Source organism: Pongo pygmaeus, chromosome 1, assembly GCF_028885625.2.
Source record: "Pongo pygmaeus isolate AG05252 chromosome 1, NHGRI_mPonPyg2-v2.0_pri, whole genome shotgun sequence".
NCBI lineage: Eukaryota > Metazoa > Chordata > Mammalia > Primates > Hominidae > Pongo > Pongo pygmaeus.
Genome location: NC_072373.2, coordinates 117,857,432 through 117,873,308, shown reverse-complemented (window position 1 = coordinate 117,873,308; position 15,877 = coordinate 117,857,432). Strand labels below are relative to the sequence as shown.

General features: G+C 46.8%; 1 protein-coding gene across 3 annotated transcripts in view; it reads right to left on the bottom strand.

The window, feature by feature from the left end:
* KCND3 (potassium voltage-gated channel subfamily D member 3) overlaps positions 1-15,877 on the bottom strand; it is a 219,020-nt gene that overhangs the window by 82,637 nt on the left and 120,506 nt on the right. The window lies entirely within an intron of this gene.

Sequence of the window (15,877 nt, the reverse complement as noted above, 5' to 3'; positions counted from 1 at the left end):
TCCAGCATCAGAACTTCAGGCAAGTCATTTCATCTTTTTTGAGTCATTTTTATCTCCCCTCTCTGGGAAAGTGTGATAATAAAACTAACCTTCAGGGTCATTCTGGTGTGAGGATTAAATGAAATCTTGTATGTGAAAGTGGCAAGCAGGCAGCAGACCTTCAATTGAGGTCTGGTGAGCTGCAATGCATAGTGATTGGGAACCCAGCTCTAGAACCAGAACTATCTGGGGGGAATCTCCTCTGCTTCTCCCAACCTCCCCTCACTTTCTTCACATTTTTGCTCAAATGTCACCTTGTCAGGCAACCTCCCCTGATCACCCTAATTTGAATTACAAAGCCCACCCCGGCACTCCATAGCCTCATTCTTTGCTTTGTGTTGTTCATAATACTCATCACCTTTTCACACACGGTCCATGATGCTTTCTTTCCTCATTCCTGTGTCCCCACCCCTGTTCCCTACTAGAGTGTAAGCCCCATGCGGGCAGTGAGGTTCATCTGCTTTGTTCACTGCTGTCTTCTCAGCACCAAGGATAATGCCCAGCACCTGGTAGGTGCTCGATAACGGTTTATTGAATGAATAAATGATTAACCTCAGTTTCATCATCTGTAAAACACCATCTTTTTGAGTTTTTGTGAGGATTGCATGAGATGGCTTCTAAAATGCATAATACAGTGCTTGGCATTTGGTACTTGCTCCAAACACAATAGTTATGAGAGATGAGACTGTTTATTCTCTGTTCACCAGTGTAGCTCCAGTGCTCAGAAGAGTGGTTCATATAAGGTAGATGTTTGCTAAATATCTGCTGAGTGGATTATTGTTTGAAGGTTTTTTGAGCCTGAAAAAGTACAGAAGGCCTGTCAGAACATGGGGCCCCTGATGTTCCTGCTCTAAAAAACAGCTTGTGGCCCACAGAGGGTCCTAGCTGAGAATGTTGTACTGCTCAGAGCATGGCCGCTCACCAAAGCAGGCACCTGGCAGCTGACTCTAGTTGGAAACCTTCTTGACCAGGCGGTAGGGATGCCAGATAAAATATAGTATGTCCAGTTAAATATGAACTTCAGATAATGTAATATTTGGGACATACTTAAACTAAAAAATTTCATTGTCCTGTGTTTTAATTTGTGAAATCTGGCACCCAAGCTGGGGGATGTATTTTCAAGGCACTCGGAGAAGATGGAGGCATCAGGGAGACCCCCTGGGCTACAATCATCTCTTCTCTGCTGTGGCTAGAGGGGCTTAGCCTAGATAGGGACTTTGGGGAGCTCAGAGGCAGAAAGGCAGAAACCAAGACCTGTGGGAGGTGAGTCGGTTGTCCAGTGGAGGGGTCAGAGGGGCAAGGAAAGGCAGGCATCGGGTGAGACACTGACCCTTGCCACTGGGCAGAGGCTGGTTCTCTGAGGAGTGGCTGTAAAAGGGCGGCAGTACAAAGTGTTTCTTTGTGACACACACACATCCTGCTCTTAGTTGCTGCTACTAAAATATCTCCCACATTTGCAAATTGCTTCATCCATCAGTCTCAGGGTGGATGTCTCCTCTGTTTGAGGGATGAGGGGACTAAGGCCTCGAGTTACCAAAAGCACTGCCTGTGTTACCCTGCTGGTTAGCTGCTGAGCTGGAGTCTCCTGGCCTCCTGGTGCCGGGCTACTCTTTGAAAAGGGGTGAAACAAGGCCTCACTGTCTAGTCAGTGTCATTAGGGAACTTCAAAGCACCTGGAGAATCTCACTCACATTTCTTGGGGACCTTCTACATCCCTGGCATCCTGTCACAGAGTAAGGTATCTGCCACTCTGTGGCTTTGTCAGTCCTGCCGCCTAAGGGCTCACCTGACTGTGCCCTGTCTCCAACCTGGTCTGGCCAGCTGCTCTCACCACCCCTGGGGTCCACTGCATGAAACTGAGATCCTTAGGCCCATGGGGGAGGTTAAGCTGAGGTCAAATCCAGACTGAAACCTCACAACCAGAGCTCCCCTTTTGTGTTCTGGAGCTCCAAGGCCTGGGCTGCTTCTCAATCCTGTAGTGCCCCAGAATGTCCAGTTGGGCAGCCTCCAGTCCCATATATTCCCCTCCCCAGTCCCATATATTCCCCTCATGAGGACAAGCCTGCCAGCCTCCCTCCTGAGTATGAGTTCCCAGTGTCTGTTATCCGAAAGCTAACTCATCCCCCTCATCTTCCAAGGTCAGGGAGGCATGTTCCAGCAAGTGCAACCCGGGGTGACTCTGATCACCAGTTTGTAATTACTTTTCACACCTTGGTTACATCATGATGGTCCTTGAGCTGAGTCTTTGTCTTATGCTAATGAACACATACCAGCCTGGCCTGAGAAGGCTGTGGAGAGGATCTTCCAATAGCAAGGAGGCTGCTGGATCTTCTGCTAAACTGCTGAAATTTGGGAAGCTTTGGGGTACATATCCTTGGGGCATAGGTCAGAGTCAGCATCCTGTTCTCTATGTGGGTCTAGGAGGACCGTATCTCTCACCTTAGACCTTTTCCATAAACACCTGCTGCACACCACCACCCCAGGCAGGTGGCACACTCAAATCAGGGTATGGGAGAAGGTTTATAAAGGGGCTGCCTACAGAGATGTGGGCAGGGTCTATAGAAACCATGAGGGATGGCTCCACTCAAAGGAAAGTAAAGTGGCGCTGTCACCATCTAGGCTAACTGGATGAGGGGAGGGTGTGGGACCAAAGCCTAGGAGAAGAGAATCATAGAAACGGCCACCTCGAGAGGAGCTATGGCCTTCAGCTATGGGGCAGAGCCAGTCCCAGATAACCTGCAGGGAGGCAGCCAAGGGAGTACCCCAACCTCACCCTCTTTTCTCCCTCCAGGCTTTTGCCAGGACCTCCACTGGCCAAACCCAGCCAGAAGCCAGGATGGAGAAGGATGGCGAGCAGACCTGGATGGAGACCCTCCCTGACGAATACCGAAGGGACTGCCTCCGCACTCTGCACCTGCCTTGCAGGGGAGAGAAGAGGTAGGATAGCAGGGGTGTTTTCGCTGTCCACAGTAAGTTTGGTGAGGGCATGGATGTGGGGTGAGGAGATGTTTTCAGAAGTTTCAGAACGCACAATTTGGTCTCAGAAGCCTGGAGACCTTGCACTGTGTGTGGCCCTGGTCAAGTTGCTTGCCCTTTTTGGTCCCTGCTCTTCTCCCTATAGCAGCATTGCTAATTCCACACAGGGCGACTATGCTCATTACAGAGGACAACACGAGTGGAAGCTCTCAGCGTGCTGTGCACAGGGCACTTAGTAGATGTGCAATAAGCACAACCTGAATCTAGAATGGCAGCTGGTAGTCGCCTGGTAGCCTCGGCCTCCCCTCCAATCCCGGGCTTCCTGCCTGCTGTCTCTCTCAGCCTCCCTCAGGCCAGACGCCCCTTGCACATGGTGGATCCTGAGCCTCTGCCCGGCTTGGGGTCAGCGCCAGGAAGCCAGCTGCCAGCTCCACCTGCCAAGGGTGACTGCTGGCCAGCACTGACCTGTCCCAGCATCTGGTAGAGCTTACTTATGAGCACTGGTTCCAAGCCCCAAGCGACTGCATTGCTAGGTGTCAAGGTGTACAAAGAAGCTGGGGGCCAGACTGGATGGAGGAGAGAGGGGGACCCAGGGAGAGGGACCTACCCTGTGAGATCCTGTCCCCTGTCCTCTGGGCAAGCAGCTAAGCAGGGCAGGAAGAGGGGGAGGGCCTCTTCTGCCTGAGAGAAACCAGCAGCTGCATGTCTACCTTGTTAACTGGAGCACAATTAAAGCAGTTAGGAGTCGAGGACGTCACATGTTTATTCATGTACCTTTGACACACTGTCTTTCTGTGTCGGTCACAGTCCCTGTGGGTGCTTTGTGGCCACTCCTCCTCCTCTAACCTTCTCTGCCTCCACCCAGTTCCTGGACACTCATCATGTGCCTTCCCATTGATTCGTTTACAAATCGTAAGTGAACATCCGTAAAACGCCTTGCAGTTTACAAAGCACTTTTCATATTCGTTACTTTGGGTAAGCCTCACAGCAGCCCTGTATGGTTTCTAGGATCATCATCGCGGTGTTACAGATGCTCTGGGCTCCACAGCCCCTGAGAGAAGGTGCAGCCCTGGGCGTGGGGTCACAGCGCGTGCTGAGGAGGACAGAGATGACTGCACCATTCTGCTTCTGCGCAAAGGGCACGGGGCTGGTTTTGCTGACCCAGGTAGCAGGGACGGGGACGAAGTGTTCCTGTGGGCTGATGGAGTGAGTGTTGTCCTCCTCCTCTCCTGGCTGAGCTCCGAAGGCTTCTTTTGCCAGCATATGCAGTACAGCCAGGAGAAGTAAATACCCGTCGCTTATGGGGGGTGTTGGCAACCCTCAGTCGGAAGAACAGTGTGGTGATTGTTGCCTCCTCAGCAAATCTATGCCTCTGACAACCGCTTGGCCCAGCCCTCTAGGGGACTCAGCTGTCTTCTCCTCTCTGTTCCTGTTAGGGGTACCCAGAGTACTCCTAGGCTCCCCCCCTTTCTTGCTGGAAGGTCCTCCCCAGTGCCAGGTAAACTCACTGGTCCACAGGTGCTGCTTCTGGGAGGCTTCCTCTGATCCCCCTATCTAAAGAGCCCCCTCCTTGACTCTCCATCTTCTTATAGAATTTTTCTTAATAGTACATTTAACCTTAGTAATATATGAATTTCACTTTTTTTGCAATCTAGAATGAATGAATGATACTAGACCTTAAGAAAGCTTCAACTCATGTTTATGAGCACCTACTGTGTACCAGGCACATTTACTTGGGTTATTAAAAAATCTTTCTGATTCTCACAATAATGCTGTGAGATGGTCTGCAGTGCCCCCATTGGGACAGGAAACTGACACTCAGAAGAGTGACGTGACTTGCCGGAGGTTGTCAGCTGCCGGTTCCACATCTCAGTGAAAGGCACCTTCAAACATGTGGCTGCCCAACTTAGTGAACTGAGAGTCACATAGTCCTCCTTCTCACCCGTGCCCACCCAAGGCACACATGGAAACAATCATCCAGTCTTGTCAACCCCACTATTAGAGTTTTTTTCTTAACTCCATCAAATCCCTTCTCCCTTGCCATTTCCCTAGGCAAACCCACCAGCATCTCTTAGGGACTGCCTTACTTTGATGCTTCAAAGTCTCCAGTTCTCTCTTCTGTAAAAGGTGAATAAGTTCAACCAACCCTGAGCCAAAGTCCCTCCAAAGGCCTATGAGATAGGGTGACTTGACATCATGGTTTTGGGGGCTGCATTATGATTTTTGTGGATCCTTTGCTTTCATGGTCCCATTTCTCCATAAAAACTTATTAAAAATTAGACTTTTAAATAGCATAGGAATGAAGACAAATATAATCCAGGCTAAATCCATTATTATCATGTTGATTTTTTCTTCTGATTAAAAAAAAAATAAAACATTGTCATGGGCCCCTAAAAGTGTTGTGGGCCCTAAGCACAGTCTCTCCTGTGCCTGATGGATGGGTCAGTTCTGTTATCCACAGGTCAGTTTTAGCACTGAAAGTCCCCAATCCCAGGACAACCCCCTCAGTCCCAGGCAAAATGGAGTGGTTGGTCACTCTCCTACAAGGCCTTCCATGATCTGGCTCCCCACTGCCTCTCTAACCTCAATGCCTACTCTTTCCCCTTGGCCAGTTCTGCTCTAGACACTCCCCTGCCCCCAGGCTGGTCCTGGATCAAATGAGGACACTCCTGCCTCAGGGCCTTTGCACTTGTCTTCCCCTCTGCCTGGCATAAACGCTTGGCTAACTTTTTTCAGATCTTTAGTCAAATGTCACCTTGTCATTTGGGACCTTCTGGGACCAGCAGCACAATAGCTCTCTCACTGGTCTCCATTTCTCCCCTTGCTCATGTCCAGTTTTTTTCTCCACACAGCAGCCAGAGTGACCTTTCAAAAAAGCAAATTTGATCATGTCTGTCTCCTATTTAAAATGTTTCTTGGTTCCCACTGTTTTTAGAAGATTGAAACTCCCTAGCATGACCTACAAGGCCCTGATGAGCTGATGCTATGTGTCAAGCTCCTGCTGGGAGGCAACTGGCTGGGAGTTGCAATGCTGACCCTTTTGAAGTTCTTCTTCTCCCAAGGTCTTCCAAGTGCACAGAGAAGCTCTTTGGGTCATCTTGGTCTCAGCATTACCTCCTCTGAGAAGAGAAGAGACCTCAGTGAGCCAGGGAAGGGCTGAGACTGGCATATAGGGAAAGGAGAGGTTGGATGGGATGACTTCACAAGGCCCTGCAAGTTGGGTACTTTACTCTCTCCCTGAACCCAGCTAGAACCACTGAAGAAACCCTGAAGGACACCAGGGCCCAGAAGGCAAAAGGAGTCACTACTGGCAGGAATTTGCTTGGACATGTTTGCCTTCTTTCAACTCTAGGCATTGTTTGAGTCTGGACAGTACTTTACAGAAGCCACAGTAAGCAGAATGTACAGGATATAGCCAGGAACTACTTCCTTGTGCCTACCCTACATCTTGCATGCTACAACTTCACTCCTCAGTGGAAATGGAGAGATGGATGATCCTCCCTCCACATGTCATTTGTTTCCACGAAATCTGAGCCCTATTAAAACAACAAAAATGAATATCGATCAAGCTTGTATCATGTGGCAACCACTGTCCTAAGTGCTTTACATGCATAAAGTCATTTATTCCTCACAATAGTCCAAGGAGGTGGGTACTATTTGATGAGATGAGGGTTTGGGGACCCTGTCTCCTGCACCCTACTGATGATGCCAGGGTGGCAGGAGGTGTGAGAGAGCCTTTCCCTGACCCTTACCGCTTTTTGGGAAGGAATCTTCTGCATGCTGCAGGAAATGGCCCTAAAGACAATCAGGAATGATCCTGAGGACATAACTTCATTGGTGCTATTCTGATATAGCTACAGCTGAAGTTGACACAAGTTTCACCATCTTACATACTACCAACAATAGTTACGGCAGGCACTTCAAAATATTTGGTGGATAAATTAGTTTACTGAGCATGTACTTAGTGCCAGTGCTCTAAAAGGTAAGTTGCACATGTTATCTCATTTAAGCCACACAAAACCCCTAAGAAGTAGCTATTGTTAATCTCATTTAGCAGATAAGGAAATAAGGCTCAGAGAGAATAAGTAGTTTAACCAAGGCCACACAACTAATAAACGCAGAAGCTGGGATTTGTCCTCAGATCTGTTTGACTTGCTTCTAACAGCTTAGGTGCTTGATTAATACTTGTTAGGTGGCTAACAAAAACTGGGTTGCTGACAGCTCTGTCTAGGATAGAAGACCAACATTGTGCATCCAGGGCCCTGGGGAAGAGGTGTTCAGGAGGGTGAGAAGAATTTGGAGCATGGTTACAGCTTCTCAGTCCCCCACCTGCCCAACTTGGGATTTAGTTCTATCCATGCTGCTAATGCATGACCCACACTTCCAAGCTCCCTCTCAGCCCTATCTATCCTTGAGCTGCAACTGTGAAATCATAGTGACAGTTCCAGTTTCGTTCCCAGGATGAGCCTGCGATTATGTCTGCCTCAGCAGGGAGGTGACCCCTGATCTGTCCTTGCCCATGACAAGTGAGCTCTCCTCTCTCATTCAGGTGGCTACTAAAACACTGCCTCCTCCATTTAGTTCTTCCGGGTTGACCAGAAGTTGGATGTCAACTAACGTGGGTTCTTCCATCCGGAAAGAAAAAGCTTTGAGCCCAAGTCTTAGCCAGCATCTGTCCCTGTCTTATTGGATTATTGATAGGACACCTCAGTAAAAATTTAGCTCCCAGCAAGGAAGTCCTCCTGTGTGTCCCAAGGGAAGTCCCCTTTCAAACAGGAGTTGTCTGGCAGAGCCTCTCTCACCATCTCCCATTTCCAAAGGGCTTCATGGGGTCATCTCACCAGCTCTTAGGTGGTGACTAGTTGAGGTTGCCTTTTGAAAACCAAAAGGGCAGAAAGGAGGAAGGGGGGCGGGGCGGGGGGAAAGAGGTAGATGGCGTAGATAACAATGGAGTAGGGGCTTCCTTTAAAGAAAGGGAAAGTTTCCCAGGAGAGGCTCTGTCCAGGCAAGGGTCCCTCGATGACCCATAATAACCTGAGTTTACACCTTGGGTTCCAACCAAGATGTGCTCTAACTTCAGGCTGAGAGATTTAGGCACATGGAGGTACTTTATGTGTAGATTTAGGGATCCTTCTAAACTTCAACTGTGCAAATTCCTTTCCTTTCCCTCCCCCAGCCCAGTCTCAGGAACTTAAAATGGCAAGGTTTTTGAAATCACTTTAAAAGGCTTTTCATAAGAAAACCGGGGTCATAAGACTTGTCCCAGGCCCACTGCAGGACCTTGTTCCTGTGTTTACAAAGGCAAGCGGGTGGCAGGAGGGGGCCCACTGGCAGTGGAAGAGAACATGTCACCCTCTCCTATCTCCTTATTCCTCTCCTTCCCCACTCCCTGAGGCAGCATTCCCAGCCTGGCAGAGCAGGGGTGGAGGTGCAGGGAGGGCTCTGCAGGGAAGAGGGTCCTGCAGGGCCAGGGCAGACACCAGTGACAAGAGCAATTTATTTCCCAGGCACAGATTAGATGGCAACTGAGAAATTCTTCCTCATGCCATCTATCAGTGGACCGCCCCCAGCAGCTTCTGTGGGGTCAGGAAATTTGTCTTGACTGCACTGCTCAGCCACTTTATTTGGGCTCCTGTGGTTTGAGTTATGCGAGGGACCCCCAAATAAGTAGAAGGAATCCAACTGCACATCATCCACAGAGCTACTGCCTTACAAACTGCAGCTGCCTGCTCCTATCCTGGGCTAAACAGACTCCCTAAAGGAGATGATGGATTTCCTTATGGCCTGTAGGAACGAGGGCTTTTATAGTGCAGGGCACTGGCTGGGGAGGCAGCAGCCCCTAGAGAGTCTGCCCAGACAGATATCTGGGGTCATTGAGATTTTCTTAGCCTGCTTTGACAAGAGGGCATTGGCTGAAAGTACAGTATTAGCTGAAAGGGTTGGCAAACTTTTTCCAAAAAGGACCAAATAGTAAATATTTCAGGCTTGCAGGCCATGGGCCTCTGTCACAACTACTTAGCTCTGCCACTGTACTGCAAGGGCAACCACAGACAATTCAAAAATAAATGGGCATAGCCATGTTTCGATAGAACTTTACAAAAACAAAGTGAATGGCCATGGGCTGAATGCTAATGCCCCCAACCCTTTCACTAAAAAATAAGTTTTGCAATGAAAAACTGTAAACTATGCAATGGGGCTGCTGGAGTATACCCTTAATTCTAATATGGTGAGTCTGTAAATTATACCGTCAAGTCTAAGAAAGCAAGGGATCTGCTCTCTTGTGGATCTGTGGCCATTAGTTCTCACAATACCCTTTAATCAGTGTAGGAAAGAACCGTGTAGGAGTTCAAAGTATAGGCTCTGATGCAATATTATTTGGATTTAATCCTTACTCTACCACTTACTAGTTGGATGACCTTAACCTCCCTTACCTCAGTTCCCTTCTCTGTAGAGTAGGGACAATAACAATTTACTCTCACAGGGTTGTTGTGAAACTGAATCAGCTATTATAGGTAAAGCATTTGGAACAGTGTCTGGCATGTGATCAGTCTGCACACCTATCTGTTGCCAGACCTTAGTTAACCTTCACTAAATCCTGATCAGGGGCTGGTTGGTCTTGGATGATGTAAGAGGTAGAGGTGTGAGGACACTTTGTCCCTACCAGATGGGCAATACGTGACCGTTCCCATCTAGGCACCTTGGCACTGGACATTTGAGGTTTCTCTTTTTGCATCTGCCCATTTTGATTAGAATAGAAGGTGGACTAATGACAGCAACAAGAAGAAGAAAGAGAAAAGACAAGGAAAACACATTTACTGAATTGTTACAATGGGCTGGGCAGGGCTAGGTGCCTTACATATTTTGTTTCATTAAATCTATGCAACAAACCTGCAAGGCAGGCATTACTATCCTCATCTTTAGACAAAGAAATTAAGTCTCAGAAAGGTTGTGTGACATGTTCAAGGTCACCCAGACTGCCTAATTACAAGTTCATTCTTTCATCAAATATTTCTTTTTCACCAACTATGCGCCAGACATTGACTAACCTATTTGTCTAGGAAACAGTAAAAAAAAACAGCTTATGTTCTTGATGATAGAGATGAAAATTTAAATCAATCTTTAAGGTGGGGTTGCAAAGGAAAGTTATGAGAAGCAGGAAGCCCTCACCAAGGAAGAGACACTTAATCTGAATCTTGAAGAATGAATGGGAGTCTCCTGGGAGGACAAGGGAGAAAAGGTATTCCAAGAAGTAACATCACATGTAAACACACAGAGGCATTCAATAACATTGTGCTTTTGAAAACAGTCACTGATTTGCTCTGGCAGAGTTGCAAGGGCAATCAGAGGGCAATGAAGTTGGAGAGGCAGAGGTCACAGGGGACTTAGGGAGGCTCTGGTGGCTCATGATGCAGAGTTTGAACTTGATCCTGCACACAATGGGGAGGCACTTAAAGGGTTTTAAGCAGGATAGCAACATAATTAAATTGTGTTTTAGAAATTTAAAAACGGAGGTTGGACTAGAAGGTGAATGTGGCAGGATGCAGGGAGACCGGCTGAAAGACAACTGAGTAATCCAGGGGAGAAATGATGAGGGGATTTAACTAAAAAGTAGCAGTGGGAATAAAAAACGGGAGACTGGTCTAAGAGATACCGAGGAAGTGGGGAGGCTAGACTTGATGATGATTGAAATGAGGAGTGAGGTGGGAAGGAAAGAATGGAATCTGGGCTGACTTGGAGCTTGCCTTGGGTGATGAGATAAATGGGGGCAGCTTTGATATGGGGAGCAGAGGAGGAGGAGCAGGGGTTTACATAATGATCACAATTTCCATTTTGGTCATGTTGAGGGTGGCTGGTGTGGGGCTGGATGTGGTGGAGGGGTGGACGTGTGGAAGGCAGGATGGGGAAGAAGAGAAGAAGGACACATATTCTTCTCTCAGTCCCACATGGCACTCACTGATAAGAGCTTGGAAATAGCACATTCATCAGGCCCCAAGAACCAACTTTGTGGGAACAGTGGAGGGTACTCCCAAGATTGCTGTTGGTGGGGCAGCCTCAACATTCAGCTCTAGGGGAGGGTCCCAGGGGAAACCTCAGGTAAGAATTTCCCTTCAGTAAGAACCTACTTCGCTATGAACAACTTGCAAATTCATTCATTTCTCTCTCACTCTCTCTTTTTTTGTATTTCAGTAAAATGTAATTCTTGATAATTATGCTGAGTTCTAGTTATCTGGCTTCTTAAGGGCTGTAGTGCCATTAACACAGATGAGCAAACAAAGGATGTCCTTGCACGCAGGTTTTCTTTCATGCAGCTTGAAAATATTTGCCTAGCTGTCCCCATCTGCTCCAGACCCCAATCATCCCTTGCTGCTGCTGCACTTTTGCTCCACTAAGGACAGTTCCTGGGACCATAGAAGGCATCTCAGGAGGAACCCCTGACTCAGCAAGGTCAAGCAGCTTCTCAAACTATGCCCTTCAGGTGGCCTCACTTCAGTCCCCAGCCTTGGCCTCATAGATGGGCAGAGCAGAAGGAAAGAACAAAGATTTCCCAAGGAGTAAGAGAATAGTGTGCATGTTTGTGTGTGTATGTTAGGGTTGGGGGGAAGGGAAGGGAGAGAAAGGCATAGAAGGAGACAAATATGGTCAGAGAGCAACAGAGAGAATGCTCACATACGAGAGAGGCACAAGCAAGACACAAGAAACAGGAAACAGATACAGGGTGGTGGGGGTGGGCAGCAGGCTTGTTCTAGGAACAGCCAGACATTCGACAACCCAATCTTCATCTTGGACTGAAAGTGTCCTTGGCCATGGTGCTGAATGCTAAGGCCCCACTCTCAGGTAGAGGGGGATGAACCATGCTGTGACTTTAAGCTGTTATATTCATCTAGTTCCTTATTATTAATAGTTATTGAGTAGCCACTGTATGCCAGATATACTGCTACTTGCTTTCACACATAGTCTTATTTAATCACACAATAACTTCCTAACACAATAATTCACAGAACGGCCACAGGTCTTGCCTTCGGTTATTGAAGCCAAACTACGGTAGGGGGTAGGTACTGATACAGTACTTTACTTTTTGAGGACCTTTACAGAAAGGCAGGGATAAGGGGAGAGAGCTGGTTGCTGGTTACATTTAAATGATTCCCAAAGAGGTCAGGGCTACACAGGGAGTGAGCTAGCACTCATCACAGTGGATCTTGTCAGGGACATGTCCCACCAGAATATGGCCTGTATGTGCTAACAGGGGTCAGGATCCTGGGAAGTTTTTTGTGTTTCTATAAATTATTATCTTCAAAAGACATAGAAATAATGTCTCTGAAAGAGGATCCTTCATAGTAGAGATTCTAGCAACTCCAACCCATTCCAGTTATATTGCTATTGTTCAAAACAGCTTTGGAATCCTTTTTTGGGGTTTCGTTAAAGACATTTATGTTTTATTTATTAATTTTTGTGACAAGGTCTTACTCTGTTGCCCAGGCTGGAGTGCAGTGGTGTGATCATGGCTCCCTGCAGCCTCTACCTCCTGGATTCAACTGATCCACCTGCCTCAGCCTTCTGAGTAGCTGAGACTACAGGTATGCACCATCATGCCCAGCTAATTTTTGTATTTTTTTGTAGAGACAGGGTTTCACCATGTTGCCTAGGCTGGTCTTAAACTCCTGGGCTCAAGCGATCTGCCCACCTTGGCTTCCCAAACTTCTGGGATTACAGGTGTGAGCTACCATGCCGGGCCAAACACATTTATGTTTTCAATTGAAAAAAATTTTCTTTTTGGGGGCACAGATTAATTTTTAAATAAACTATTTTCACTATCTTATTCTTTAGTTTTAATTTTTTTAGTAGATTTTTTTTAAGAGCAGTTTTAGGTTTGTAGCAAAATTGAATGAATACCATTTTATTTTTCTAGGTTTGTTTCATTGATTTTTTTTCCCTTCCTTCCTTCCTTCCTTCCTTCCTTCCTTTCTTTCTTTCTCCTTTCTTTCTTTTTTTTTTTTTTTTGACAAGGTCTGGCTCTGTTGTGCAGGCTGGATGGAGCACAGTGGGGCGATCTAGGTTCACTGCAACCTTGACCTCCCAGGCTCAAGCCAACCTCCCACCTCAGCCTTCTGAGTAGCTGGGACCATAGGCGTGCACCACCATGCCCAGTCAATTTTTGTATTTTTTGTAGAGACAGAGTTTTGCCATGTTGCCCATGCTGGTCTTGAACCCCTGAGCCCAAGCAATCTACCTGCCTTGGCCTCCCAAATTGCTGGGATTATAGGCATGAGCCACTGTGCCTGACCTGTTTGTTTCTTTAAACACACACACACACACACACACACACACACACACACACACATACACACACGGCTGAGAAGCTGAGTAGTGTTATTCTGGGTCACAAACGAGGTGTGACCTGTAGTCCTGGCTACTCAGGAGGCTGAGGCAGTAGGATTGCTTGAGGTCAGGAGTTTGAACTGGGCAACATAGTAAGACCCCCAACTCTGAGAAAAACAAAACAAAACAAAGTATGACTCTAATGTATTAAAGCTGACTTTCCTCTTTGATTTCTAAATCAGGTCTAATGGCAATTTCTAGAGGGATATTCTACAACTAATCAGCAGTGCCAGCACCATTGGATTAAATATGCAGCTTCCCAAGGAAGCCATTTGAAGGGCACTGTGATCTTTTAAATGCACATCATGAAAAAATCCTATGTAGGCTAATAAAAATATTTTTTATTGCTTTAAGTCCTAGCTCTGCTAGTTAGTCACCTGTGTGATCTTGGATAAGTTACCTAACTTCTCTGGGCCTCTGTTCCTTCATCTGTAGAAAGGAGATAGCAATAGTCGCTAATGAGCTGATACCAGTAAAATGTGCTTAGAACAATGCCCAGCCCACAGTAAGCCTTTAATTGATGGTCGCACCATATAAGCTCTTGCCTGTCATTTTCTAGGCACATCCTAGGGTAGAAAACCCAGTGAGTTGAGGCCTATTGGGTACCTTGGCATGCCTGATGCCTGGCATCAGGTAGGTGCTCAATGCGTGTTTATTGATGCAAATAGAACTAAACATAGCCCCTTTAGAAGCTGAAGGGCTTGCATCAGGATTTACTGAAAACAGGAATCTCTCTTGGATTGATTTCTATAATCAACATGTTTTAGATATTTTCTGAATATGCAGAGCACCCCAATCCTGGGTTATAACCAGGGTGAGGCTGACTTTGGAAGAGAAACCTGCCTTAGGATCCTTTTAGAGCATCCCTTTCCCTATGGGAACACTTGTATTTCCATGCAGTGGGGTGTTGGAAGGCTGGAGTCTGTGCTCTCAACAGGAGCTCTTTTGGTCACACTGGGGAGCAGTTCTTGCTAAAGTGTTGATTTATGAGTCTTCTTCCCTTTCTCCTAGAGTAGTATGCACATCTAAGAGGGAGAAGCTTTAAAAACTCTACAGATTTTCCAAGGAAAGCATGGCAGGCACCTTGATAGAGGTGAAGAGGAGAATTTTTGATTATTTGGAAGGAACTTGGAAGAAACCCTTCTGAGCACAGTGAAAATCCTAGCAATGTATAAGACATAGTGTCTTCATAGGTAAGAGCACAGGCTATGGGGGCAGACAGATCGGGCTTCCAATTCTGGTCTTACATACACAAACTAGGTGACATGGAGGAAGTCGCTCTAAGCCACAGAGCCTCATTGGTCAGATGGGAATAATCCTAACATCTACCTCATTGGGCTGTTAGAAGATTCCAATGAAAGAGGCCCACAAAGCACTTAGCAGGGTGCCTGGCAAACTAAACATAATAAATGGTTGCTATTACAGTAGTCCCCGCTTATCTGCGGTTTCAGTTACTTATGGTCAACCATGGTCTGAAAATATTAAATGAAAAAAATCCAGAAATAAACAGTTCATAAGTTTTAAGTCATGGGCTGCTCTGAGTGGTGTGATGAAACCTCATGCTGTCCCGCTCTTGCTGTCTGGCTCCAACCTGCCCGGGATGAGAACCTTCCTCCAGCACATCTGCTGTCCACGCTACCTGCCAGTTAGTCATTTAGCAGCCATCTGGTTATCAGATAACTGCTGCATTTCCCAGTGCTCGTGTTCAAGTAACTCTTATTTTACTTAATAAAGGCCCCAAAACACAAGAGTACAGTGCCTAGTTTATAAACTAAAATTTATCATAGGTATGTATGCATAGGAAAATCATAGCATATGTAGGGCTCAGTACTATCCGCAGTCTCAGGTGGCCTCCGGGGGTCTTGGAATGTATCCCCCATGAGCATGAGGGGGACTACTATATTTTTGTAAGCAGCTGACTATAATAATAGCTATGATTTATTAAGCATTTACTATATGCCAACATTTTGCTATACTGCTTCATGCATGTATTTTATCTAAACTCCACAATAACACTTTGAATTATCATTTCTATTTTATAATTGAAGAGACCGAGGCCTGGGAATTTAACTGTTTCTTTTTTTTGAGACAGGGCCTTGCTTTGTCACCCAGGCTGGAGTGCAGTGGCACAATCATGGCTCACTGCAACCTTGAATTCCTGGGCTTGCGTGATCCTCCCATCTTAGCCCTCTCCGTCTCCCGAGTAGCCGGGATTACAGGCATGCGCCACCACATCCAGTTAACTTTTTATTTTTGGTAGAGATGGGGTCTCACTATGTTGCCTAGGCTAGCGTAACTGGTTTTATCCCAGAGTCATACAAATAGTAAGTGATGAGTCAGGATTTGAGCCTGGGATTCCTTGACTCCAAGGCCTGTCCCCTTAAGCTCCACACCATACTTCCTTCCACACGCTGCCCATCCTGCCCATGGGCCCTCTCACTGCAGGAAGTCAAGTACCAGCAGTACTTGGCTAAAATCAGAATGC